This window comes from Urocampus carinirostris, chromosome 16, assembly GCF_059441175.1.
Source record: "Urocampus carinirostris isolate Australia breed hairy pipefish chromosome 16, RoL_Ucar_1.0, whole genome shotgun sequence".
Lineage (NCBI taxonomy): Eukaryota > Metazoa > Chordata > Actinopteri > Syngnathiformes > Syngnathidae > Urocampus > Urocampus carinirostris.
This window is the reverse complement of record NC_142364.1, coordinates 9,750,273-9,774,528: the sequence shown is the minus strand read 5'-3', so window position 1 is coordinate 9,774,528 and position 24,256 is coordinate 9,750,273. Positions and strand designations below refer to the sequence as shown.

Sequence of the window (24,256 nt, the reverse complement as noted above, 5' to 3'; positions counted from 1 at the left end):
TTTGGGTTTTTTGAAAATAATAGAAAAAAATGAGAAAAAAATGGATTTGACTTGAGCAGTTTTTCCAAATAGTCACAGCTTCATTGGTGAAGCAGGTAGCGCGTCAGTCTCATAATCTGAAGGTCGTGAGTTCAACCCTCACATGAAGCACTGAGTTCCAAATTTGGGTTTTTTGAAAATAATAGAAAAAAAATGAGAAAAAAATGGATTTGACTTGAGCAGTTTTTCCGAATAGTCACAGCTTCATTGGCGAAGCAGGTAGCGCGTCAGTCTCATAATCTGAAAGTCGTGAGTTCAATTCTCACATGAAGCACTGAGTTCCAAATTTGGGTTTTTTGAAAATAATAGAAAAAAATGAGAAAAAAATGGATTTGACTTGAGCAGTTTTTCCAAATAGTCACAGCTTCATTGGCGAAGCAGGTAGCGCGTCAGTCTCATAATCTGAAGGTCGTGAGTTCAATTCTCACATGAAGCACTGAGTTCCAAAATTTGGGTTTTTAGAAAATAATGGAAAAAAATGAGAAAAAAATGGATTTGACTTGAGCAGTTTTTCCAAATAGTCACAGCTTCATTGGCGAAGCAGGTAGCGCGTCAGTCTCATAATCTGAAGGTCGTGAGTTCAATTCTCACATGAAGCACTGAGTTCCAAATTTGGGTTTTTTGAAAATAATAGAAAGAAAATGAGAAAAAAATGGATTTGACTTGAGCAGTTTTTCCAAATAGTCACAGCTTCATTGGCGAAGCAGGTTGCGCGTCAGTCTCGTAATCTGAAGGTCGTGAGTTCAATTCTCACATGAAGCACTGAGTTCCAAATTTGGGTTTTTTGAAAATAATAGAAAAAAAATGAGAAAAAAATGGATTTGACTTGAGCAGTTTTTCCAAATAGTCACAGCTTCATTGGCGAAGCAGGTAGCGCGTCAGTCTCATAATTTGAAGGTCGTGAGTTCAACCCTCACATGAAGCACTGAGTTCCAAATTTGGGTTTTATGAAAATAATAGAAAAAAATGAGAAAAAAATTGATTTGACTTGAGCAGTTTTTCCAAATAGTCACAGCTTCATTGGCGAAGCAGGTTGCGCGTCAGTCTCGTAATCTGAAGGTCGTGAGTTCAATTCTCACATGAAGCACTGAGTTCCAAATTTGGGTTTTTTGAAAATAATAGAAAAAAAATGAGAAAAAAATGGATTTGACTTGAGCAGTTTTTCCAAATAGTCACAGCTTCATTGGCGAAGCAGGTAGCGCGTCAGTCTCATAATCTGAAGGTCGTGAGTTCAACCCTCACATGAAGCACTGAGTTCCAAATTTGGGTTTTATGAAAATAATAGAAAAAAAATGAGAAAAAAATGGATTTGACTTGAGCAGTTTTTCCAAATAGTCACAGCTTCATTGGCGAAGCAGGTAGCGCGTCAGTCTCATAATCTGAAGGTCGTGAGTTCAATTCTCACATGAAGCACTGAGTTCCAAATTTGGGTTTTTTGAAAATAATAGAAAAAAAATGAGAAAAAAATGGATTTGACTTGAGTAGTTTTTCCAAATAGTCACAGCTTCATTGGCGCAGCAGGTAGCGCGTCAGTCTCATAATCTGAAGGTCGTGAGTTCAACCCTCACATGAAGCACTGAGTTCCAAATTTGGGTTTTATGAAAATAATAGAAAAAAATGAGAAAAAAATGGATTTGACTTGAGCAGTTTTTCCAAATAGTCACAGCTTCATTGGCGAAGCAGGTTGCGCGTCAGTCTCGTAATCTGAAGGTCGTGAGTTCAATTTTCACATGAAGCACTGAGTTCCAAATTTGGGTTTTTTGAAAATAATAGAAAAAAAATGAGAAAAAAATGGATTTGACTTGAGCAGTTTTTCCAAATAGTCACAGCTTCATTGGCGAAGCAGGTAGCGCGTCAGTCTCATAATCTGAAGGTCGTAAGTTCAACCCTCACATGAAGCACTGAGTTCCAAATTTGGGTTTTATGAAAATAATAGAAAAAAAATGAGAAAAAAATGGATTTGACTTGAGCAGTTTTTCCTAATAGTCACAGCTTCAATGGCGCAGCAGGTAGCGCGTCAGTCTCATAATCTGAAGGTCGTGGGTTCGACCCTCACATGAAGCACTGAGTTCCATATTTGGGTTTTTTGAAAATAATAGAAAAAAATGAGAAAAAAATGGATTTGACTTGAGCAGTTTTTCCAAATAGTCACAGCTTCATTGGCGAAGCAGGTAGCGCGTCAGTCTCATAATCTGAAGGTCGTGAGTTCAACCCTCACATGAAGCACTGAGTTCCAAATTTGGGTTTTTTGAAAATAATAGAAAAAAAATGAGAAAAAAATGGATTTGACTTGAGCAGTTTTTCCAAATAGTCACAGCTTCATTGGCGAAGCAGGTAGCGCGTCAGTCTCATAATCTGAAAGTCGTGAGTTCAACCCTCACATGAAGCACTGAGTTCCAAATTTGGGTTTTTTGAAAATAATAGAAAAAAAATGAGAAAAAAATGGATTTGACTTGAGCAGTTTTTCCAAATAGTCACAGCTTCATTGGCGAAGCAGGTAGCGCGTCAGTCTCATAATCTGAAGGTCGTGAGTTCAATTCTCACATGAAGCACTGAGTTCCAAATTTGGGTTTTTAGAAAATAATAGAAAAAAATGAGAAAAAAATGGATTTGACTTGAGCAGTTTTTCCAAATAGTCACAGCTTCATTGGCGAAGCAGGTAGCGCGTCAGTCTCATAATCTGAAGGTCGTGAGTTCAACCCTCACATGAAGCACTGAGTTCCAAATTTGGGTTTTTTGAAAATAATAGAAAAAAAATGAGAAAAAAATGGATTTGACTTGAGCAGTTTTTCCAAATAGTCACAGCTTCATTGGCGAAGCAGGTAGCGCGTCAGTCTCATAATCTGAAGGTCGTGAGTTCAATTCTCACATGAAGCACTGAGTTCCAAATTTGGGTTTTTAGAAAATAATAGAAAAAAATGAGAAAAAAATGGATTTGACTTGAGCAGTTTTTCCAAATAGTCACAGCTTCATTGGCGAAGCAGGTAGCGCGTCAGTCTCATAATCTGAAGGTCGTGAGTTCAACCCTCACATGAAGCACTGAGTTCTAAATTTGGGTTTTTTGAAAATAATAGAAAAAAAATGAGAAAAAAATGGATTTGACTTGAGCAGTTTTTCCAAATAGTCACAGCTTCATTGGCGAAGCAGGTAGCGCGTCAGTCTCATAATCTGAAGGTCGTGAGTTCAATTCTCACATGAAGCACTGAGTTCCAAATTTGGGTTTTTAGAAAATAATAGAAAAAAATGAGAAAAAAATGGATTTGACTTGAGCAGTTTTTCCAAATAGTCACAGCTTCATTGGCGAAGCAGGTAGCGCGTCAGTCTCATAATCTGAAGGTCGTGAGTTCAACCCTCACATGAAGCACTGAGTTCTAAATTTGGGTTTTTTGAAAATAATAGAAAAAAAATGAGAAAAAAATGGATTTGACTTGAGCAGTTTTTCCAAATAGTCACAGCTTCATTGGCGAAGCAGGTAGCGCGTCAGTCTCATAATCTGAAGGTCGTGAGTTCAATTCTCACATGAAGCACTGAGTTCCAAATTTGGGTTTTTTGAAAATAATAGAAAAAAAATGAGAAAAAAATGGATTTGACTTGAGCAGTTTTTCCAAATAGTCACAGCTTCATTGGCGAAGCAGGTAGCGCGTCAGTCTCATAATCTGAAGGTCGTGAGTTCAATTCTCACATGAAGCACTGAGTTCCAAATTTGGGTTTTTTGAAAATAATAGAAAAAAAATGAGAAAAAAATGGATTTGACTTGAGCAGTTTTTCCATATAGTCACAGCTTCATTGGCGAAGCAGGTTGCGCGTCAGTCTCGTAATCTGAAGGTCGTGAGTTCAATTCTCACATGAAGCACTGAGTTCCAGATTTGGGTTTTTTGAAAATAATAGAAAAAAAATGAGAAAAAAATGGATTTGACTTGAGCAGTTTTTCCAAATAGTCACAGCTTCATTGGTGAAGCAGGTAGCGCGTCAGTCTCGTAATCTGAAGGTCGTGAGTTCAATTCTCACATGAAGCACTGAGTTCCAGATTTGGGTTTTTTGAAAATAATAGAAAAAAAATGAGAAAAAAATGGATTTGACTTGAGCAGTTTTTCCAAATAGTCACAGCTTCATTGGCGAAGCAGGTTGCGCATCAGTCTCGTAATCTGAAGGTTGTGAGTTCAATTCTCACATGAAGCACTGAGTTCCAGATTTGGGTTTTTTGAAAATAATAGAAAAAAAATGAGAAAAAAATGGATTTGACTTGAGCAGTTTTTCCAAATAGTCACAGCTTCATTGGTGAAGCAGGTAGCGCGTCAGTCTCATAATCTGAAGGTCGTGAGTTCAACCCTCACATGAAGCACTGAGTTCCAAATTTGGGTTTTTTGAAAATAATAGAAAAAAAATGAGAAAAAAATGGATTTGACTTGAGCAGTTTTTCCGAATAGTCACAGCTTCATTGGCGAAGCAGGTAGCGCGTCAGTCTCATAATCTGAAAGTCGTGAGTTCAATTCTCACATGAAGCACTGAGTTCCAAATTTGGGTTTTTTGAAAATAATAGAAAAAAATGAGAAAAAAATGGATTTGACTTGAGCAGTTTTTCCAAATAGTCACAGCTTCATTGGTGAAGCAGGTAGCGCGTCAGTCTCATAATCTGAAGGTCGTGAGTTCAACCCTCACATGAAGCACTGAGTTCCAAATTTGGGTTTTATGAAAATAATAGAAAAAAATGAGAAAAAAATGGATTTGACTTGAGCAGTTTTTCCAAATAGTCACAGCTTCATTGGCGAAGCAGGTTGCGCGTCAGTCTCGTAATCTGAAGGTCGTGAGTTCAATTCTCACATGAAGCACTGAGTTCCAAATTTGGGTTTTTTGAAAATAATAGAAAAAAAATGAGAAAAAAATGGATTTGACTTGAGCAGTTTTTCCAAATAGTCACAGCTTCATTGGCGAAGCAGGTAGCGCGTCAGTCTCATAATCTGAAGGTCGTAAGTTCAACCCTCACATGAAGCACTGAGTTCCAAATTTGGGTTTTATGAAAATAATAGAAAAAAAATGAGAAAAAAATGGATTTGACTTGAGCAGTTTTTCCAAATAGTCACAGCTTCATTGGCGAAGCAGGTAGCGCGTCAGTCTCATAATCTGAAGGTCGTGAGTTCAATTCTCACATGAAGCACTGAGTTCCAAATTTGGGTTTTTTGAAAATAATAGAAAAAAAATGAGAAAAAAATGGATTTGACTTGAGTAGTTTTTCCAAATAGTCACAGCTTCATTGGCGCAGCAGGTAGCGCGTCAGTCTCATAATCTGAAGGTCGTGAGTTCAACCCTCACATGAAGCACTGAGTTCCAAATTTGGGTTTTTTGAAAATAATAGAAAAAAATGAGAAAAAAATGGATTTGACTTGAGCAGTTTTTCCAAATAGTCACAGCTTCATTGGCGAAGCAGGTAGCGCGTCAGTCTCATAATCTGAAGGTCGTGAGTTCAATTCTCACATGAAGCACTGAGTTCCAAATTTGGGTTTTTTGAAAATAATAGAAAAAAAATGAGAAAAAAATGGATTTGACTTGAGCAGTTTTTCCAAATAGTCACAGCTTCATTGGCGAAGCAGGTTGCGCGTCAGTCTCGTAATCTGAAGGTCGTGAGTTCAACCCTCACATGAAGCACTGAGGTCCAAATTTGGGTTTTTTGAAGATAATAGAAAAAAATGAGAAAAAAATGGATTTCACTTTAGCAGTTTTTCGCAATAGTCACAGCTTCATTGGCGAAGCAGGTAGCGCGTCAGTCTCATAATCTGAAGGTCGTGAGTTCAACCCTCACATGAAGCACTGAGTTCCAAATTTGGGTTTTTTGAAAATAATAGAAAAAAAAATGAGAAAAAAATGGATTTGACTTGAGCAGTTTTTCCAAATAGACACAGCTTCATTGGCGCAGCAGGTAGCGCGTCAGTCTCATAATCTGAAGGTCGTGAGTTCAACCCTCACATGAAGCACTGAGTTCCAAATTTGGGTTTTATGAAAATAATAGAAAAAAATGAGAAAAAAATGGATTTGACTTGAGCAGTTTTTCCAAATAGTCACAGCTTCATTGGCGAAGCAGGTAGCGCGTCAGTCTCATAATCTGAAGGTCGTGAGTTCAATTCTCACATGAAGCACTGAGTTCCAAATTTGGGTTTTTTGAAAATAATAGAAAAAAAATGAGAAAAAAATGGATTTGACTTGAGCAGTTTTTCCAAATAGTCACAGCTTCATTGGCGCAGCTGGTAGCGCGTCAGTCTCATAATCTGAAGGTCGTGAGTTCAACCCTCACATGAAGCACTGAGTTCCAAATTTGGGTTTTTTGAAAATAATAGAAAAAAAATGAGAAAAAAATGGATTTGACTTGAGCAGTTTTTCCAAATAGTCACAGCTTCATTGGCGAAGCAGGTAGCGCGTCAGTCTCATAATCTGAAGGTCGTGAGTTCAATTCTCACATGAAGCACTGAGTTCCAAATTTGGGTTTTTTGAAAATAATAGAAAAAAAATGAGAAAAAAATGGATTTGACTTGAGCAGTTTTTCCAAATAGTCACAGCTTCATTGGCGAAGCAGGTTGCGCGTCAGTCTCGTAATCTGAAGGTCGTGAGTTCAATTCTCACATGAAGCACTGAGTTCCAAATTTGGGTTTTTTGAAAATAATAGAAAAAAAATGAGAAAAAAATGGATTTGACTTGAGCAGTTTTTCCAAATAGTCACAGCTTCATTGGCGAAGCAGGTAGCGCGTCAGTCTCATAATCTGAAGGTCGTGAGTTCAATTCTCACATGAAGCACTGAGTTCCAAATTTGGGTTTTATGAAAATAATAGAAAAAAATGAGAAAAAAATGGATTTGACTTGAGCAGTTTTTCCAAATAGTCACAGCTTCATTGGCGAAGCAGGTTGCGCGTCAGTCTCGTAATCTGAAGGTCGTGAGTTCAATTCTCACATGAAGCACTGAGTTCCAAATTTGGGTTTTTTGAAAATAATAGAAAAAAAATGAGAAAAAAATGGATTTCACTTTAGCAGTTTTTCGCAATAGTCACAGCTTCATTGGCGAAGCAGGTAGCGCGTCAGTCTCATAATCTGAAGGTCGTGAGTTCAACCCTCACATGAAGCACTGAGTTCCAAATTTGGGTTTTATGAAAATAATAGAAAAAAATGAGAAAAAAATGAATTTGACTTGAGCAGTTTTTCCAAATAGTCACAGCTTCATTGGCGAAGCAGGTAGCGCGTCAGTCTCATAATCTGAAGGTCGTGAGTTCAATTCTCACATGAAGCACTGAGTTCCAAATTTCGGTTTTTTGAAAATAATAGAAAAAAAATGAGAAAAAAATGGATTTGACTTGAGCAGTTTTTCCAAATAGTCACAGCTTCATTGGCGCAGCTGGTAGCGCGTCAGTCTCATAATCTGAAGGTCGTGAGTTCAACCCTCACATGAAGCACTGAGTTCCAAATTTGGGTTTTTTGAAAATAATAGAAAAAAAATGAGAAAAAAATGGATTTGACTTGAGCAGTTTTTCCAAATAGTCACAGCTTCATTGGCGAAGCAGGTAGCGCGTCAGTCTCATAATCTGAAGGTCGTGAGTTCAATTCTCACATGAAGCACTGAGTTCCAAATTTGGGTTTTTTGAAAATAATAGAAAAAAAATGAGAAAAAAATGGATTTGACTTGAGCAGTTTTTCCAAATAGTCACAGCTTCATTGGCGAAGCAGGTAGCGCGTCAGTCTCATAATCTGAAGGTTGTGAGTTCAACCCTCACATGAAGCACTGAGTTCCAAATTTGGGTTTTTTGAAAATAATAGAAAAAAAATGAGAAAAAAATGGATTTGACTTGAGCAGTCTTTCCAAATAGTCACAGCTTCATTGGCGAAGCAGGTTGCGCGTCAGTCTCGTAATCTGAAGGTCGTGAGTTCAATTCTCACATGAAGCACTGAGTTCCAAATTTGGGTTTTTTGAAAATAATAGAAAAAAAATGAGAAAAAAATGGATTTCACTTGAGCAGTTTTTCCAAATAGTCACAGCTTCATTGGCGAAGCAGGTAGCGCGTCAGTCTCATAATCTGAAGGTCGTCAGTTCAACCCTCACATGAAGCACTGAGTTCCAAATTTGGGTTTTTTGAAAATAATACAAAAAAAAATGAGAAAAAAATGGATTTCACTTGAGAAGTTTTTCCAAATAGTCACAGCTTCATTGGCGAAGCAGGTAGCGCGTCAGTCTCATAATCTGAAGGTCGTGAGTTCAACCCTCACATGAAGCACTGAGTTCCAAATTTGGGTTTTTTGAAAATAATAGAAAAAAAATGAGAAAAAATGGATTTGACTTGAGCAGTTTTTCCAAATAGTCACAGCTTCATTGGCGAAGCAGGTAGCGCGTCAGTCTCATAATCTGAAGGTTGTGAGTTCAACCCTCACATGAAGCACTAGGTTCCAAATTTGGTTTTTTTGAAAATAATAGAAAAAAATGAGAAAAAAATGGATTTGACTTGAGCAGTTTTTCCAAATAGTCACAGCTTCATTGGCGAAGCAGGTGGCGCGTCAGTCTCATAATCCGAAGTTCGTGAGTTCAATTCTCACATGAAGCACTGAGTTCCAAATTTGGGTTTTTTGAAAATAATAGAAAAAAAATGAGAAAAAATGGATTTGACTTGAGCAGTTTTTCCAAATAGTCACAGCTTCATTGGCGAAGCAGGTTGCGCGTCAGTCTCATAATCTGAAGGTCGTGAGTTCAACCCTCACATGAAGCACTGAGTTCCAGATTTGGGTTTTCTGAAAATAATAGAAAAAAAATGAGAAAAAAATGGATTTGACTTGAGCAGTTTTTCCAAATAGTCACAGCTTCATTGGCGAAGCAGGTTGCGCGTCAGTCTCATAATCTGAAGGTCGTGAGTTCAACCCTCACATGAAGCACTGAGTTCCAAATTTGGGTTTTTTGAAAATAATAGAAAAAAAATGAGAAAAAAATGGATTTGACTTGAGCAGTTTTTCCAAATAGTCAAAGCTTCATTGGCGAAGCAGGTAGCGCGTCATTGTCCTAATCTGAAGGTTGTGAGTTCAACCCTCACATGAAGCACTGAGTTCCAAATTTGGGTTTTTTGAAAATAATAGAAAAAAAATGAGAAAAAAATGGATTTGACTTGAGCAGTTTTTCCAAATAGTCAAAGCTTCATTGGCGAAGCAGGTTGCGCGTCAGTCTCATAATCTGAAGGTCGTGAGTTCAACCCTCACATGAAGCACTGAGTTCCAAATTTGGGTTTTTTGAAAATAATAGAAAAAAAATGAGAAAAAAATGGATTTGACTTGAGCAGTTTTTCCAAATAGTCACAGCTTCATTGGCGAAGCAGGTAGCGCGTCAGTCTCATAATCTGAAGGTCGTGAGTTCAACCCTCACATGAAGCACTGAGTTCCAAATTTGGGTTTTTTGAAAATAATACAAAAAAAAATGAGAAAAAAATGGATTTCACTTGAGCAGTTTTTCCAAATAGTCACAGCTTCATTGGCGAAGCAGGTAGCGCGTCAGTCTCATAATCTGAAGGTCGTGAGTTCAACCCTCACATGAAGCACTGAGTTCCAAATTTGGGTTTTTTGAAAATAATAGAAAAAAATGAGAAAAAAATGGATTTGACTTGAGCAGTTTTTCCAAATAGTCACAGCTTCATTGGCGAAGCAGGTAGCGCGTCAGTCTCATAATCTGAAGGTCGTGAGTTCAATTCTCACATGAAGCACTGACTTCCAAATTTGGGTTTTTTGAAAATAATAGAAAAAAAATGAGAAAAAAATGGATTTGACTTGAGCAGTTTTTCCAAAGAGTCACAGCTTCTTTGGCGAAGCAGGTTGCGCGTCAGTCTCATAATCTGAAGGTCGTGAGTTCAATTCTCACATGAAGCACTGAGTTCCAATTTTGGGTTTTTTGAAAATAATAGAAAAAAAATGAGAAAAAAATGGATTTGACTTGAGCAGTTTTTCCAAATAGTCACAGCTTCATTGGCGAAGCAGGTAGCACGCCATTGTCCTAATCTGAAGGTTGTGAGTTCAACCCTCACATGAAGCACTGAGTTCCAAATTTGGGTTTTTTGAAAATAATAGAAAAAAATGAGAAAAAAATGGATTTGACTTGAGCAGTTTTTCCAAATAGTCACAGCTTCATTGGCGAAGCAGGTAGCGCGTCATTGTCCTAATCTGAAGGTTGTGAGTTCAACCCTCACATGAAGCACTGAGTTCCAAGTTTGGGTTTTTTGAAAACTATAGGAAAAAAATAAGAAAAAAATGGATTTCACTTTAGAAGTTTTTCAAAATAGTCACAGCTTCATTGGCGAAGCAGGTTGCGCGTCAGTCTCGTAATCTGAAGGTCGTGAGTTCAATTCTCACATGAAGCACTGAGTTCCAAATTTGGGTTTTTTGAAAATAATAGAAAAAAATGAGAAAAAAATGGATTTGACTTGAGCAGTTTTGTCAAATAGTCACAGCTTCATTGGCGAAGCAGGTAGCGCGTCAGTCTCATAATCTGAAGGTCGTGAGTTCAATTCTCACATGAAGCACTGAGTTCCAAATTTGGGTTTTTTGAAAATAATAGAAAAAAAATGAGAAAAAATGGATTTGACTTGAGCAGTTTTTCCAAATAGTCACAGCTTCATTGGCGAAGCAGGTAGCGCGTCAGTCTCATAATCTGAAGGTTGTGAGTTCAACCCTCACATGAAGCACTAGGTTCCAAATTTGGTTTTTTTGAAAATAATAGAAAAAAATGAGAAAAAAATGGATTTGACTTGAGCAGTTTTTCCAAATAGTCACAGCTTCATTGGCGAAGCAGGTGGCGCGTCAGTCTCATAATCCGAAGTTCGTGAGTTCAATTCTCACATGAAGCACTGAGTTCCAAATTTGGGTTTTTTGAAAATAATAGAAAAAAAATGAGAAAAAATGGATTTGACTTGAGCAGTTTTTCCAAATAGTCACAGCTTCATTGGCGAAGCAGGTTGCGCGTCAGTCTCATAATCTGAAGGTCGTGAGTTCAACCCTCACATGAAGCACTGAGTTCCAGATTTGGGTTTTCTGAAAATAATAGAAAAAAAATGAGAAAAAAATGGATTTGACTTGAGCAGTTTTTCCAAATAGTCACAGCTTCATTGGCGAAGCAGGTTGCGCGTCAGTCTCATAATCTGAAGGTCGTGAGTTCAACCCTCACATGAAGCACTGAGTTCCAAATTTGGGTTTTTTGAAAATAATAGAAAAAAAATGAGAAAAAAATGGATTTGACTTGAGCAGTTTTTCCAAATAGTCAAAGCTTCATTGGCGAAGCAGGTAGCGCGTCATTGTCCTAATCTGAAGGTTGTGAGTTCAACCCTCACATGAAGCACTGAGTTCCAAATATGGGTTTTTTGAAAATAATAGAAAAAAAATGAGAAAAAAATGGATTTGACTTGAGCAGTTTTTCCAAATAGTCAAAGCTTCATTGGCGAAGCAGGTAGCGCGTCAGTCTCATAATCTGAAGGTCGTGAGTTCAATTCTCACATGAAGCACTGAGTTCCAAATTTGGGTTTTTTGAAAATAATAGAAAAAAAATGAGAAAAAAATGGATTTGACTTGAGCAGTTTTTCCAAATAGTCACAGCTTCATTGGCGAAGCAGGTTGCGCGTCAGTCTCGTAATCTGAAGGTCGTGAGTTCAATTCTCACATGAAGCACTGAGTTCCAAATTTGGGTTTTATGAAAATAATAGAAAAAAATGAGAAAAAAATGGATTTGACTTGAGCAGTTTTTCCAAATAGTCACAGCTTCATTGGCGAAGCAGGTAGCGCGTCAGTCTCATAATCTGAAGGTCGTGAGTTCAATTCTCACATGAAGCACTGAGTTCCAAATTTGGGTTTTTTGAAAATAATAGAAAAAAAATGAGAAAAAAATGGATTTGAATTGAGTAGTTTTTCCAAATAGTCACAGCTTCATTGGCGCAGCAGGTAGCGCGTCAGTCTCATAATCTGAAGGTCGTGAGTTCAACCCTCACATGAAGCACTGAGTTCCAAATTTGGGTTTTATGAAAATAATAGAAAAAAATGAGAAAAAAATGAATTTGACTTGAGCAGTTTTTCCAAATAGTCACAGCTTCATTGGCGAAGCAGGTAGCGCGTCAGTCTCATAATCTGAAGGTCGTGAGTTCAATTCTCACATGAAGCACTGTGTTCCAAATTTGGGTTTTTTGAAAATAATAGAAAAAAATGAGAAAAAAATGGATTTGACTTGAGCAGTTTTTCCAAATAGTCACAGCTTCATTGGCGAAGCAGGTAGCGCGTCAGTCTCATAATCTGAAGGTCGTGAGTTCAATTCTCACATGAAGCACTGAGTTCCAAATTTGGGTTTTTTGAAAATAATAGAAAAAAAATGAGAAAAAAATGGATTTGACTTGAGCAGTTTTTCCAAATAGTCACAGCTTCATTGGCGAAGCAGGTAGCGCGTCAGTCTCATAATCTGAAGGTCGTGAGTTCAATTCTCACATGAAGCACTGAGTTCCAAATTTGGGTTTTTTGAAAATAATAGAAAAAAAATGAGAAAAAAATGGATTTGACTTGAGCAGTTTTTCCAAATAGTCACAGCTTCATTGGCGAAGCAGGTAGCGCGTCAGTCTCATAATCTGAAGGTTGTGAGTTCAACCCTCACATGAAGCACTGAGTTCCAAATTTGGGTTTTTTGAAAATAATAGAAAAAAAATGAGAAAAAAATGGATTTGACTTGAGCAGTTTTTCCAAATAGTCACAGCTTCATTGGCGAAGCAGGTTGCGCGTCAGTCTCGTAATCTGAAGGTCGTGAGTTCAATTCTCACATGAAGCACTGAGTTCCAAATTTGGGTTTTTTGAAAATAATAGAAAAAAAATGAGAAAAAAATGGATTTCACTTGAGCAGTTTTTCCAAATAGTCACAGCTTCATTGGCGAAGCAGGTAGCGCGTCAGTCTCATAATCTGAAGGTCGTGAGTTCAACCCTCACATGAAGCACTGAGTTCCAAATTTGGGTTTTTTGAAAATAATACAAAAAAAAATGAGAAAAAAATGGATTTCACTTGAGAAGTTTTTCCAAATAGTCACAGCTTCATTGGCGAAGCAGGTAGCGCGTCAGTCTCATAATCTGAAGGTCGTGAGTTCAACCCTCACATGAAGCACTGAGTTCCAAATTTGGGTTTTTTGAAAATAATAGAAAAAAAATGAGAAAAAATGGATTTGACTTGAGCAGTTTTTCCAAATAGTCACAGCTTCATTGGCGAAGCAGGTAGCGCGTCAGTCTCATAATCTGAAGGTTGTGAGTTCAACCCTCACATGAAGCACTAGGTTCCAAATTTGGTTTTTTTGAAAATAATAGAAAAAAATGAGAAAAAAATGGATTTGACTTGAGCAGTTTTTCCAAATAGTCACAGCTTCATTGGCGAAGCAGGTGGCGCGTCAGTCTCATAATCCGAAGTTCGTGAGTTCAATTCTCACATGAAGCACTGAGTTCCAAATTTGGGTTTTTTGAAAATAATAGAAAAAAAATGAGAAAAAATGGATTTGACTTGAGCAGTTTTTCCAAATAGTCACAGCTTCATTGGCGAAGCAGGTTGCGCGTCAGTCTCATAATCTGAAGGTCGTGAGTTCAACCCTCACATGAAGCACTGAGTTCCAGATTTGGGTTTTCTGAAAATAATAGAAAAAAAATGAGAAAAAAATGGATTTGACTTGAGCAGTTTTTCCAAATAGTCACAGCTTCATTGGCGAAGCAGGTTGCGCGTCAGTCTCATAATCTGAAGGTCGTGAGTTCAACCCTCACATGAAGCACTGAGTTCCAAATTTGGGTTTTTTGAAAATAATAGAAAAAAAATGAGAAAAAAATGGATTTGACTTGAGCAGTTTTTCCAAATAGTCAAAGCTTCATTGGCGAAGCAGGTTGCGCGTCAGTCTCATAATCTGAAGGTCGTGAGTTCAACCCTCACATGAAGCACTGAGTTCCAAATTTGGGTTTTTTGAAAATAATAGAAAAAAAATGAGAAAAAAATGGATTTGACTTGAGCAGTTTTTCCAAATAGTCACAGCTTCATTGGCGAAGCAGGTAGCGCGTCAGTCTCATAATCTGAAGGTCGTGAGTTCAATCCTCACATGAAGCACTGAGTTCCAAATTTGGGTTTTTTGAAAATAATACAAAAAAAAATGAGAAAAAAATGAATTTCACTTGAGCAGTTTTTCCAAATAGTCACAGCTTCATTGGCGAAGCAGGTAGCGCGTCAGTCTCATAATCTGAAGGTCGTGAGTTCAACCCTCACATGAAGCACTGAGTTCCAAATTTGGGTTTTTTGAAAATAATAGAAAAAAATGAGAAAAAAATGGATTTGACTTGAGCAGTTTTTCCAAATAGTCACAGCTTCATTGGCGAAGCAGGTAGCGCGTCAGTCTCATAATCTGAAGGTCGTGAGTTCAATTCTCACATGAAGCACTGACTTCCAAATTTGGGTTTTTTGAAAATAATAGAAAAAAAATGAGAAAAAAATGGATTTGACTTGAGCAGTTTTTCCAAAGAGTCACAGCTTCTTTGGCGAAGCAGGTTGCGCGTCAGTCTCATAATCTGAAGCTCGTGAGTTCAATTCTCACATGAAGCACTGAGTTCCAATTTTGGGTTTTTTGAAAATAATAGAAAAAAAATGAGAAAAAAATGGATTTGACTTGAGCAGTTTTTCCAAATAGTCACAGCTTCATTGGCGAAGCAGGTAGCACGCCATTGTCCTAATCTGAAGGTCGTGAGTTCCAAATTTGGGTTTTTTGAAAATAATAGAAAAAAATGAGAAAAAAATGGATTTGACTTGAGCAGTTTTTCTAAATAGTCACAGCTTCATTGGCGAAGCAGGTAGCGCGTCAGTCTCATAATCTGAAGCTCGTGAGTTCAATTCTCACATGAAGCACTGAGTTCCAATTTTGGGTTTTTTGAAAATAATAGAAAAAAAATGAGAAAAAAATGGATTTGACTTGAGCAGTTTTTCCAAATAGTCACAGCTTCATTGGCGAAGCAGGTAGCACGCCATTGTCCTAATCTGAAGGTTGTGAGTTCAACCCTCACATGAAGCACTGAGTTCCAAATTTGGGTTTTTTGAAAATAATAGAAAAAAAATGAGAAAAAAATGGATTTGACTTGAGCAGTTTTTCCAAATAGTCACAGCTTCATTGGCGAAGCAGGTAGCGTGTCATTGTCCTAATCTGAAGGTTGTGAGTTCAACCCTCACATGAAGCACTGAGTTCCAAATTTGGGTTTTTTGAAAATAATACAAAAAAAAATGAGAAAAAAATGGATTTCACTTGAGCAGTTTTTCCAAATAGTCACAGCTTCATTGGCGAAGCAGGTAGCGCGTCAGTCTCATAATCTGAAGGTCGTGAGTTCAATCCTCACATGAAGCACTGAGTTCCAAATTTGGGTTTTTTGAAAATAATACAAAAAAAAATGAGAAAAAAATGGATTTCACTTGAGCAGTTTTTCCAAATAGTCACAGCTTCATTGGCGAAGCAGGTAGCGCGTCAGTCTCATAATCTGAAGGTCGTGAGTTCAACCCTCACATGAAGCACTGAGTTCCAAATTTGGGTTTTTTGAAAATAATAGAAAAAAAATGAGAAAAAAATGGATTTGACTTGAGCAGTTTTTCTAAATAGTCACAGCTTCATTGGCGAAGCAGGTTGCGCGTCAGTCTCATAATCTGAAGGTCGTGATATCAATTCTCATATGAAGCACTGAGTTCCAAACTTGGGTTTTTTGAAAATAATAGAAAAAAATGAGAAAAAAATGGATTTGACTTGAGCAGTTTTTTCAAATAGTCACAGGTTTATTGGCGAAGTAGGTAGCGCGTCAGTCTCATAATCTGAAGGTCGTGAGTTCAATTCTCACATGAAGCACTGAGTTCCAAATTTGGGTTTTTTGAAAATAATAGAAAAAAAATGAGAAAAAAATGGATTTGACTTGAGCAGTTTTTCCAAATAGTCACAGCTTCATTGGCGAAGCAGGTTGCGCGTCAGTCTCGTAATCTGAAGGTCGTGAGTTCAACCCTCACATGAAGCACTGAGTTCCAAATTTGGGTTTTTTGAAAATAATAGAAAAAAATGAGAAAAAAATGGATTTCACTTGAGCAGTTTTTCCAAATAGTCACAGCTTCATTGGCGAAGCAGGTAGGGCGTCAGTCTCATAATCTGAAGGTCGTGAGTTCAATTCTCACATGAAGCACTGAGTTCCAAATTTGGGTTTTTTGAAAATAATAGAAAGAAAATGAGAAAAAAATGGATTTGACTTGAGCAGTTTTTCCAAATAGTCACAGCTTCATTGGCGAAGCAGGTTGCGCGTCAGTCTCGTAATCTGAAGGTCGTGAGTTCAATTCTCACATGAAGCACTGAGTTCCAAATTTGGGTTTTTTGAAAATAATAGAAAAAAAATGAGAAAAAAATGGATTTCACTTGAGCAGTTTTTCCAAATAGTCACAGCTTCATTGGCGAAGCAGGTAGCGCGTCAGTCTCATAATCTGAAGGTCGTGAGTTCAATTCTCACATGAAGCACTGACTTCCAAATTTGGGTTTTTTGAAAATAATAGAAAAAAAATGAGAAAAAAATGGATTTGACTTGAGCAGTTTTTCCAAAGAGTCACAGCTTCTTTGGCGAAGCAGGTTGCGCGTCAGTCTCATAATCTGAAGCTCGTGAGTTCAATTCTCACATGAAGCACTGAGTTCCAATTTTGGGTTTTTTGAAAATAATAGAAAAAAAATGAGAAAAAAATGGATTTGACTTGAGCAGTTTTTCCAAATAGTCACAGCTTCATTGGCGAAGCAGGTAGCACGCCATTGTCCTAATCTGAAGGTCGTGAGTTCCAAATTTGGGTTTTTTGAAAATAATAGAAAAAAATGAGAAAAAAATGGATTTGACTTGAGCAGTTTTTCTAAATAGTCACAGCTTCATTGGCGAAGCAGGTAGCGCGTCAGTCTCATAATCTGAAGCTCGTGAGTTCAATTCTCACATGAAGCACTGAGTTCCAATTTTGGGTTTTTTGAAAATAATAGAAAAAAAATGAGAAAAAAATGGATTTGACTTGAGCAGTTTTTCCAAATAGTCACAGCTTCATTGGCGAAGCAGGTAGCACGCCATTGTCCTAATCTGAAGGTTGTGAGTTCAACCCTCACATGAAGCACTGAGTTCCAAATTTGGGTTTTTTGAAAATAATAGAAAAAAAATGAGAAAAAAATGGATTTGACTTGAGCAGTTTTTCCAAATAGTCACAGCTTCATTGGCGAAGCAGGTAGCGTGTCATTGTCCTAATCTGAAGGTTGTGAGTTCAACCCTCACATGAAGCACTGAGTTCCAAATTTGGGTTTTTTGAAAATAATAGAAAAAAATGAGAAAAAAATGGATTTGACTTGAGCAGTTTTTCCAAATAGTCACAGCTTCATTGGCGAAGCAGGTAGCGCGTCATTGTCCTAATCTGAAGGTTGTGAGTTCAACCCTCACATGAAGCACTGAGTTCCAAATTTGGGTTTTTTGAAAATAATAGAAAAAAAATGAGAAAAAAATGGATTTGACTTGAGCAGTTTTTCCAAATAGTCACAGCTTCATTGGCGAAGCAGGTTGCGCGTCAGTCTCGTAATCTGAAGGTCGTGAGTTCAATTCTCACATGAAGCACTGAGTTCCAAATTTGGGTTTTTTGAAAATAATAGAAAAAAAATGAGAAAAAAATGGATTTGACTTGAGCAGTTTTTCCAAATAGTCACAGCTTCATTGGCGAAGCAGGTTGCGCGTCAGTCTCATAATCTGAAGGTCGTGAGTTCAACCCTCACATGAAGCACTGAGTTCCAAATTTGGGTTTTTTGAAAATAATACAAAAAAAAAATGAGAAAAAAATGGATTTGACTTGAGCAGTTTTTCCAAATAGTCACAGCTTCATTGGCGAAGCAGGTAGCGCGTCAGTCTCATAATCTGAATGTCGTGAGTTCAATTCTCACATGAAGCACTGAGTTCCAAATTTGGGTTTTTTGAAAATAATAGAAAAAAAATGAGAAAAAAATGGATTTGACTTGAGCAGTTTTTCCAAATAGTCACAGCTTCATTGGCGAAGCAGGTTGCGCGTCAGTCTCGTAATCTGAAGGTCGTGAGTTTAATTCTCACATGAAGCACTGAGTTCCAAATTTGGTTTTTTGAAAATAATAGAAAAAAAATGAGAAAAAAATGGATTTCACTTGAGCAGTTTTTCCAAATAGTCACAGCTTCATTGGCGAAGCAGGTAGCGCGTCAGTCTCATAATCTGAAGGTCGTGAGTTCAATTCTCACATTAGGCACTGAGTTCCAAATTTGGGTTTTTTGAAAATAATAGAAAAAAATGAGAAAAAAATGGATTTGACTTGAGCAGTTTTTCCAAATAGTCACAGCTTCATTGGCGAAGCAGGTAGCGCGTCAGTCTCATAATCTGAAGGTTGTGAGTTCAACCCTCACATGAAGCACTGAGTTCCAAATTTGGGTTTTTTGAAAATAATAGAAAAAAATGAGAAAAAAATGGATTTCACTTGAGCAGTTTTTCCAAATAGTCACAGCTTCATTGGCGAAGCAGGTAGCGCGTCAGTCTCAAAATCTGAAGGTTGTGAGTTCAACCCTCACATGAAGCACTGAGTTCCAAATTTGGTTTTTTTGAAAATAATAGAAAAAAATGAGAAAAAAATGGATTTGACTTGAGCAGTTTTTCCAAATAGTCACAGCTTCATTGGCGAAGCAGGTGGCGCGTCAGTCTCATAATCCGAAGGTCGTGAGTTCAATTCTCACATGAAGCACTGAGTTCCAAATTTGGGTTTTTTGAAAATAATAGAAAAAAAATGAGAAAAAAATGGATTTGACTTGAGCAGTTTTTCCAAATAGTCACAGCTTCATTGGCGAAGCAGGTAGCGCGTCAGTCTCATAATCTGAAGGTTGTGAGTTCAACCCTCACATGAAGCACTGAGTTCCAGATTTGGGTTTTCTGAAAATAATAGAAAAAAAATGAGAAAAAAATGGATTTGACTTGAGCAGTTTTTCCAAATAGTCACAGCTTCATTGGCGAAGCAGGTTGCGCGTCAGTCTCATAATCTGAAGGTCGTGATATCAATTCTCATATGAAGCACTGAGTTCCAAACTTGGGTTTTTTGAAAATAATAGAAAAAAATGAGAAAAAAATGGATTTGACTTGAGCAGTTTTTCCAAATAGTCACAGGTTTATTGGCGAAGTAGGTAGCGCGTCAGTCTCGTAATCTGAAGGTCGTGAGTTCAATTCTCACATGAAGCACTGAGTTCCAAATTTGGGTTTTTTGAAAATAATAGAAAAAAATGAGAAAAAAATGGATTTGACTTGAGCAGTTTTTCCAAATAGTCACAGCTTCATTGGCGAAGCAGGTAGCGCGTCAGTCTCATAATCTGAAGGTCGTGAGTTCAACCCTCACATGAAGCACTGAGTTCCAGATTCGGGTTTTCTGAAAATAATAGAAAAAAAATGAGAAAAAAATGGATTTGACTTGAGCAGTTTTTCCAAATAGTCACAGCTTCATTGGCGAAGCAGGTTGCGCGTCAGTCTCATAATCTGAAGGTCGTGATATCAATTCTCATATGAAGCACTGAGTTCCAAACTTGGGTTTTTTGAAAATAATAGAAAAAAATGAGAAAAAAATGGATTTGACTTGAGCAGTTTTTCCAAATAGTCACAGCTTCATTGGCGAAGCAGGTAGCGCGTCAGTCTCATAATCTGAAGGTCGTGAGTTCAATTCTCACATTAGGCACTGAGTTCCAAATTTGGGTTTTTTGAAAATAATAGAAAAAAATGAGAAAAAAATGGATTTGACTTGAGCAGTTTTTCCAAATAGTCACAGCTTCATTGGCGAAGCAGGTAGCGCGTCAGTCTCATAATCTGAAGGTTGTGAGTTCAACCCTCACATGAAGCACTGAGTTCCAAATTTGGGTTTTTTGAAAATAATAGAAAAAAATGAGAAAAAAATGGATTTCACTTGAGCAGTTTTTCCAAATAGTCACAGCTTCATTGGCGAAGCAGGTAGCGCGTCAGTCTCAAAATCTGAAGGTTGTGAGTTCAACCCTCACATGAAGCACTGAGTTCCAAATTTGGTTTTTTTGAAAATAATAGAAAAAAATGAGAAAAAAATGGATTTGACTTGAGCAGTTTTTCCAAATAGTCACAGCTTCATTGGCGAAGCAGGTGGCGCGTCAGTCTCATAATCCGAAGGTCGTGAGTTCAATTCTCACATGAAGCACTGAGTTCCAAATTTGGGTTTTTTGAAAATAATAGAAAAAAAATGAGAAAAAAATGGATTTGACTTGAGCAGTTTTTCCAAATAGTCACAGCTTCATTGGCGAAGCAGGTAGCGCGTCAGTCTCATAATCTGAAGGTTGTGAGTTCAACCCTCACATGAAGCACTGAGTTCCAGATTTGGGTTTTCTGAAAATAATAGAAAAAAAATGAGAAAAAAATGGATTTGACTTGAGCAGTTTTTCCAAATAGTCACAGCTTCATTGGCGAAGCAGGTTGCGCGTCAGTCTCATAATCTGAAGGTCGTGATATCAATTCTCATATGAAGCACTGAGTTCCAAACTTGGGTTTTTTGAAAATAATAGAAAAAAATGAGAAAAAAATGGATTTGACTTGAGCAGTTTTTCCAAATAGTCACAGGTTTATTGGCGAAGTAGGTAGCGCGTCAGTCTCGTAATCTGAAGGTCGTGAGTTCAATTCTCACATGAAGCACTGAGTTCCAAATTTGGGTTTTTTGAAAATAATAGAAAAAAATGAGAAAAAAATGGATTTGACTTGAGCAGTTTTTCCAAATAGTCACAGCTTCATTGGCGAAGCAGGTAGCGCGTCAGTCTCATAATCTGAAGGTCGTGAGTTCAACCCTCACATGAAGCACTGAGTTCCAGATTCGGGTTTTCTGAAAATAATAGAAAAAAAATGAGAAAAAAATGGATTTGACTTGAGCAGTTTTTCCAAATAGTCACAGCTTCATTGGCGAAGCAGGTTGCGCGTCAGTCTCATAATCTGAAGGTCGTGATATCAATTCTCATATGAAGCACTGAGTTCCAAACTTGGGTTTTTTGAAAATAATAGAAAAAAATGAGAAAAAAATGGATTTGACTTGAGCAGTTTTTCCAAATAGTCACAGCTTCATTGGCGAAGCAGGTAGCGCGTCAGTCTCATAATCTGAAGGTCGTGAGTTCAATTCTCACATTAGGCACTGAGTTCCAAATTTGGGTTTTTTGAAAATAATAGAAAAAAATGAGAAAAAAATGGATTTGACTTGAGCAGTTTTTCCAAATAGTCACAGCTTCATTGGCGAAGCAGGTAGCGCGTCAGTCTCATAATCTGAAGGTCGTGAGTTCAACCCTCACATGAAGCACTGAGTTCCAAATTTGGGTTTTTTGAAAATAATAGAAAAAAAATGAGAAAAAAATGGATTTGACTTGAGCAGTTTTTCTAAATAGTCACAGCTTCATTGGCGAAGCAGGTTGCGCGTCAGTCTCATAATCTGAAGGTCGTGATATCAATTCTCATATGAAGCACTGAGTTCCAAACTTGGGTTTTTTGAAAATAATAGAAAAAAATGAGAAAAAAATGGATTTGACTTGAGCAGTTTTTTCAAATAGTCACAGGTTTATTGGCGAAGTAGGTAGCGCGTCAGTCTCATAATCTGAAGGTCGTGAGTTCAATTCTCACATGAAGCACTGAGTTCCAAATTTGGGTTTTTTGAAAATAATAGAAAAAAAATGAGAAAAAAATGGATTTGACTTGAGCAGTTTTTCCAAATAGTCACAGCTTCATTGGCGAAGCAGGTTGCGCGTCAGTCTCGTAATCTGAAGGTCGTGAGTTCAACCCTCACATGAAGCACTGAGTTCCAAATTTGGGTTTTTTGAAAATAATAGAAAAAAATGAGAAAAAAATGGATTTCACTTGAGCAGTTTTTCCAAATAGTCACAGCTTCATTGGCGAAGCAGGTAGGGCGTCAGTCTCATAATCTGAAGGTCGTGAGTTCAATTCTCACATGAAGCACTGAGTTCCAAATTTGGGTTTTTTGAAAATAATAGAAAGAAAATGAGAAAAAAATGGATTTGACTTGAGCAGTTTTTCCAAATAGTCACAGCTTCATTGGCGAAGCAGGTTGCGCGTCAGTCTCGTAATCTGAAGGTCGTGAGTTCAATTCTCACATGAAGCACTGAGTTCCAAATTTGGGTTTTTTGAAAATAATAGAAAAAAAATGAGAAAAAAATGGATTTCACTTGAGCAGTTTTTCCAAATAGTCACAGCTTCATTGGCGAAGCAGGTAGGGCGTCAGTCTCATAATCTGAAGGTCGTGAGTTCAATTCTCACATGAAGCACTGAGTTCCAAATTTGGGTTTTTTGAAAATAATAGAAAAAAAATGAGAAAAAAATGGATTTGACTTGAGCAGTTTTTCCAAATAGTCACAGCTTCATTGGCGAAGCAGGTAGCGCGTCAGTCTCATAATCTGAAGGTCGTGAGTTCAACCCTCACATGAAGCACTGAGTTCCAAATTTGGGTTTTATGAAAATAATAGAAAAAAATGAGAAAAAAATGGATTTGACTTGAGCAGTTTTTCCAAATAGTCACAGCTTCATTGGCGAAGCAGGTAGCGCGTCAGTCTCATAATCTGAAGGTTGTGAGTTCAACCCTCACATGAAGCACTGAGTTCCAGATTTGGGTTTTCTGAAAATAATAGAAAAAAAATGAGAAAAAAATGGATTTGACTTGAGCAGTTTTTCCAAATAGTCACAGCTTCATTGGCGAAGCAGGTTGCGCGTCAGTCTCATAATCTGAAGGTCGTGATATCAATTCTCATATGAAGCACTGAGTTCCAAACTTGGGTTTTTTGAAAATAATAGAAAAAAATGAGAAAAAAATGGATTTGACTTGAGCAGTTTTTCCAAATAGTCACAGGTTTATTGGCGAAGTAGGTAGCGCGTCAGTCTCGTAATCTGAAGGTCGTGAGTTCAATTCTCACATGAAGCACTGAGTTCCAAATTTGGGTTTTTTGAAAATAATAGAAAAAAATGAGAAAAAAATGGATTTGACTTGAGCAGTTTTTCCAAATAGTCACAGCTTCATTGGCGAAGCAGGTAGCGCGTCAGTCTCATAATCTGAAGGTCGTGAGTTCAACCCTCACATGAAGCACTGAGTTCCATATTTGGGTTTTCTGAAAATAATAGAAAAAAAATGAGAAAAAAATGGATTTGACTTGAGCAGTTTTTCCAAATAGTCACAGGTTTATTGGCGAAGTAGGTAGCGCGTCAGTCTCATAATCTGAAGGTCGTGAGTTCAATTCTCACATGAAGCACTGAGTTCCAAATTTGGGTTTTTTGAAAATAATAGAAAAAAAATGAGAAAAAAATGGATTTGACTTGAGCAGTTTTTCCAAATAGTCACAGCTTCATTGGCGAAGCAGGTTGCGCGTCAGTCTCGTAATCTGAAGGTCGTGAGTTCAACCCTCACATGAAGCACTGAGTTCCAAATTTGGGTTTTTTGAAAATAATAGAAAAAAATGAGAAAAAAATGGATTTCACTTGAGCAGTTTTTCCAAATAGTCACAGCTTCATTGGCGAAGCAGGTAGGGCGTCAGTCTCATAATCTGAAGGTCGTGAGTTCAATTCTCACATGAAGCACTGAGTTCCAAATTTGGGTTTTTTGAAAATAATAGAAAGAAAATGAGAAAAAAATGGATTTGACTTGAGCAGTTTTTCCAAATAGTCACAGCTTCATTGGCGAAGCAGGTTGCGCGTCAGTCTCGTAATCTGAAGGTCGTGAGTTCAATTCTCACATGAAGCACTGAGTTCCAAATTTGGGTTTTTTGAAAATAATAGAAAAAAAATGAGAAAAAAATGGATTTCACTTGAGCAGTTTTTCCAAATAGTCACAGCTTCATTGGCGAAGCAGGTAGGGCGTCAGTCTCATAATCTGAAGGTCGTGAGTTCAATTCTCACATGAAGCACTGAGTTCCAAATTTGGGTTTTTTGAAAATAATAGAAAAAAAATGAGAAAAAAATGGATTTGACTTGAGCAGTTTTTCCAAATAGTCACAGCTTCATTGGCGAAGCAGGTAGCGCGTCAGTCTCATAATCTGAAGGTCGTGAGTTCAACCCTCACATGAAGCACTGAGTTCCAAATTTGGGTTTTATGAAAATAATAGAAAAAAATGAGAAAAAAATGGATTTGACTTGAGCAGTTTTTCC

At 37.4% G+C, this 24,256-nt stretch overlaps 22 non-coding genes across 22 annotated transcripts; all 22 read left to right on the top strand.

The window, feature by feature from the left end:
- Nucleotides 1-728: 728 nt before the first annotated feature.
- On the top strand, nt 729-801 carry trnat-cgu (transfer RNA threonine (anticodon CGU)). Its single transcript has one exon. It is a non-coding gene; the product is annotated as a tRNA-Thr (tRNA).
- A 252-nt stretch (nt 802-1,053) lies between these two features.
- On the top strand, nt 1,054-1,126 carry trnat-cgu (transfer RNA threonine (anticodon CGU)). Its single transcript has one exon. It is a non-coding gene; the product is annotated as a tRNA-Thr (tRNA).
- Nucleotides 1,127-1,542: 416 nt separating this feature from the next.
- trnam-cau (transfer RNA methionine (anticodon CAU)) lies at nt 1,543-1,615 on the top strand. The gene has a single exon. It is a non-coding gene; the product is annotated as a tRNA-Met (tRNA).
- Nucleotides 1,616-3,819: 2,204 nt separating this feature from the next.
- Nucleotides 3,820-3,892, top strand: trnat-cgu (transfer RNA threonine (anticodon CGU)). The gene has a single exon. It is a non-coding gene; the product is annotated as a tRNA-Thr (tRNA).
- A 903-nt stretch (nt 3,893-4,795) lies between these two features.
- On the top strand, nt 4,796-4,868 carry trnat-cgu (transfer RNA threonine (anticodon CGU)). Its single transcript has one exon. It is a non-coding gene; the product is annotated as a tRNA-Thr (tRNA).
- A 416-nt stretch (nt 4,869-5,284) lies between these two features.
- Nucleotides 5,285-5,357, top strand: trnam-cau (transfer RNA methionine (anticodon CAU)). The gene has a single exon. It is a non-coding gene; the product is annotated as a tRNA-Met (tRNA).
- Nucleotides 5,358-5,935: 578 nt separating this feature from the next.
- Nucleotides 5,936-6,008, top strand: trnam-cau (transfer RNA methionine (anticodon CAU)). The gene has a single exon. It is a non-coding gene; the product is annotated as a tRNA-Met (tRNA).
- Nucleotides 6,009-6,260: 252 nt separating this feature from the next.
- Nucleotides 6,261-6,333, top strand: trnam-cau (transfer RNA methionine (anticodon CAU)). The gene has a single exon. It is a non-coding gene; the product is annotated as a tRNA-Met (tRNA).
- Nucleotides 6,334-6,586: 253 nt separating this feature from the next.
- trnat-cgu (transfer RNA threonine (anticodon CGU)) lies at nt 6,587-6,659 on the top strand. Its single transcript has one exon. It is a non-coding gene; the product is annotated as a tRNA-Thr (tRNA).
- Nucleotides 6,660-6,911: 252 nt separating this feature from the next.
- Nucleotides 6,912-6,984, top strand: trnat-cgu (transfer RNA threonine (anticodon CGU)). Its single transcript has one exon. It is a non-coding gene; the product is annotated as a tRNA-Thr (tRNA).
- A 415-nt stretch (nt 6,985-7,399) lies between these two features.
- On the top strand, nt 7,400-7,472 carry trnam-cau (transfer RNA methionine (anticodon CAU)). Its single transcript has one exon. It is a non-coding gene; the product is annotated as a tRNA-Met (tRNA).
- Nucleotides 7,473-7,888: 416 nt separating this feature from the next.
- Nucleotides 7,889-7,961, top strand: trnat-cgu (transfer RNA threonine (anticodon CGU)). The gene has a single exon. It is a non-coding gene; the product is annotated as a tRNA-Thr (tRNA).
- A 2,369-nt stretch (nt 7,962-10,330) lies between these two features.
- trnat-cgu (transfer RNA threonine (anticodon CGU)) lies at nt 10,331-10,403 on the top strand. The gene has a single exon. It is a non-coding gene; the product is annotated as a tRNA-Thr (tRNA).
- Nucleotides 10,404-11,630: 1,227 nt separating this feature from the next.
- trnat-cgu (transfer RNA threonine (anticodon CGU)) lies at nt 11,631-11,703 on the top strand. The gene has a single exon. It is a non-coding gene; the product is annotated as a tRNA-Thr (tRNA).
- Nucleotides 11,704-11,955: 252 nt separating this feature from the next.
- Nucleotides 11,956-12,028, top strand: trnam-cau (transfer RNA methionine (anticodon CAU)). The gene has a single exon. It is a non-coding gene; the product is annotated as a tRNA-Met (tRNA).
- Nucleotides 12,029-12,768: 740 nt separating this feature from the next.
- Nucleotides 12,769-12,841, top strand: trnat-cgu (transfer RNA threonine (anticodon CGU)). Its single transcript has one exon. It is a non-coding gene; the product is annotated as a tRNA-Thr (tRNA).
- A 3,485-nt stretch (nt 12,842-16,326) lies between these two features.
- Nucleotides 16,327-16,399, top strand: trnat-cgu (transfer RNA threonine (anticodon CGU)). Its single transcript has one exon. It is a non-coding gene; the product is annotated as a tRNA-Thr (tRNA).
- Nucleotides 16,400-17,603: 1,204 nt separating this feature from the next.
- trnat-cgu (transfer RNA threonine (anticodon CGU)) lies at nt 17,604-17,676 on the top strand. Its single transcript has one exon. It is a non-coding gene; the product is annotated as a tRNA-Thr (tRNA).
- Nucleotides 17,677-18,580: 904 nt separating this feature from the next.
- Nucleotides 18,581-18,653, top strand: trnal-caa (transfer RNA leucine (anticodon CAA)). Its single transcript has one exon. It is a non-coding gene; the product is annotated as a tRNA-Leu (tRNA).
- Nucleotides 18,654-20,041: 1,388 nt separating this feature from the next.
- trnal-caa (transfer RNA leucine (anticodon CAA)) lies at nt 20,042-20,114 on the top strand. The gene has a single exon. It is a non-coding gene; the product is annotated as a tRNA-Leu (tRNA).
- Nucleotides 20,115-22,153: 2,039 nt separating this feature from the next.
- Nucleotides 22,154-22,226, top strand: trnat-cgu (transfer RNA threonine (anticodon CGU)). The gene has a single exon. It is a non-coding gene; the product is annotated as a tRNA-Thr (tRNA).
- Nucleotides 22,227-23,779: 1,553 nt separating this feature from the next.
- Nucleotides 23,780-23,852, top strand: trnat-cgu (transfer RNA threonine (anticodon CGU)). The gene has a single exon. It is a non-coding gene; the product is annotated as a tRNA-Thr (tRNA).
- The last annotated feature ends 404 nt before the right edge of the window (nt 23,853-24,256 follow it).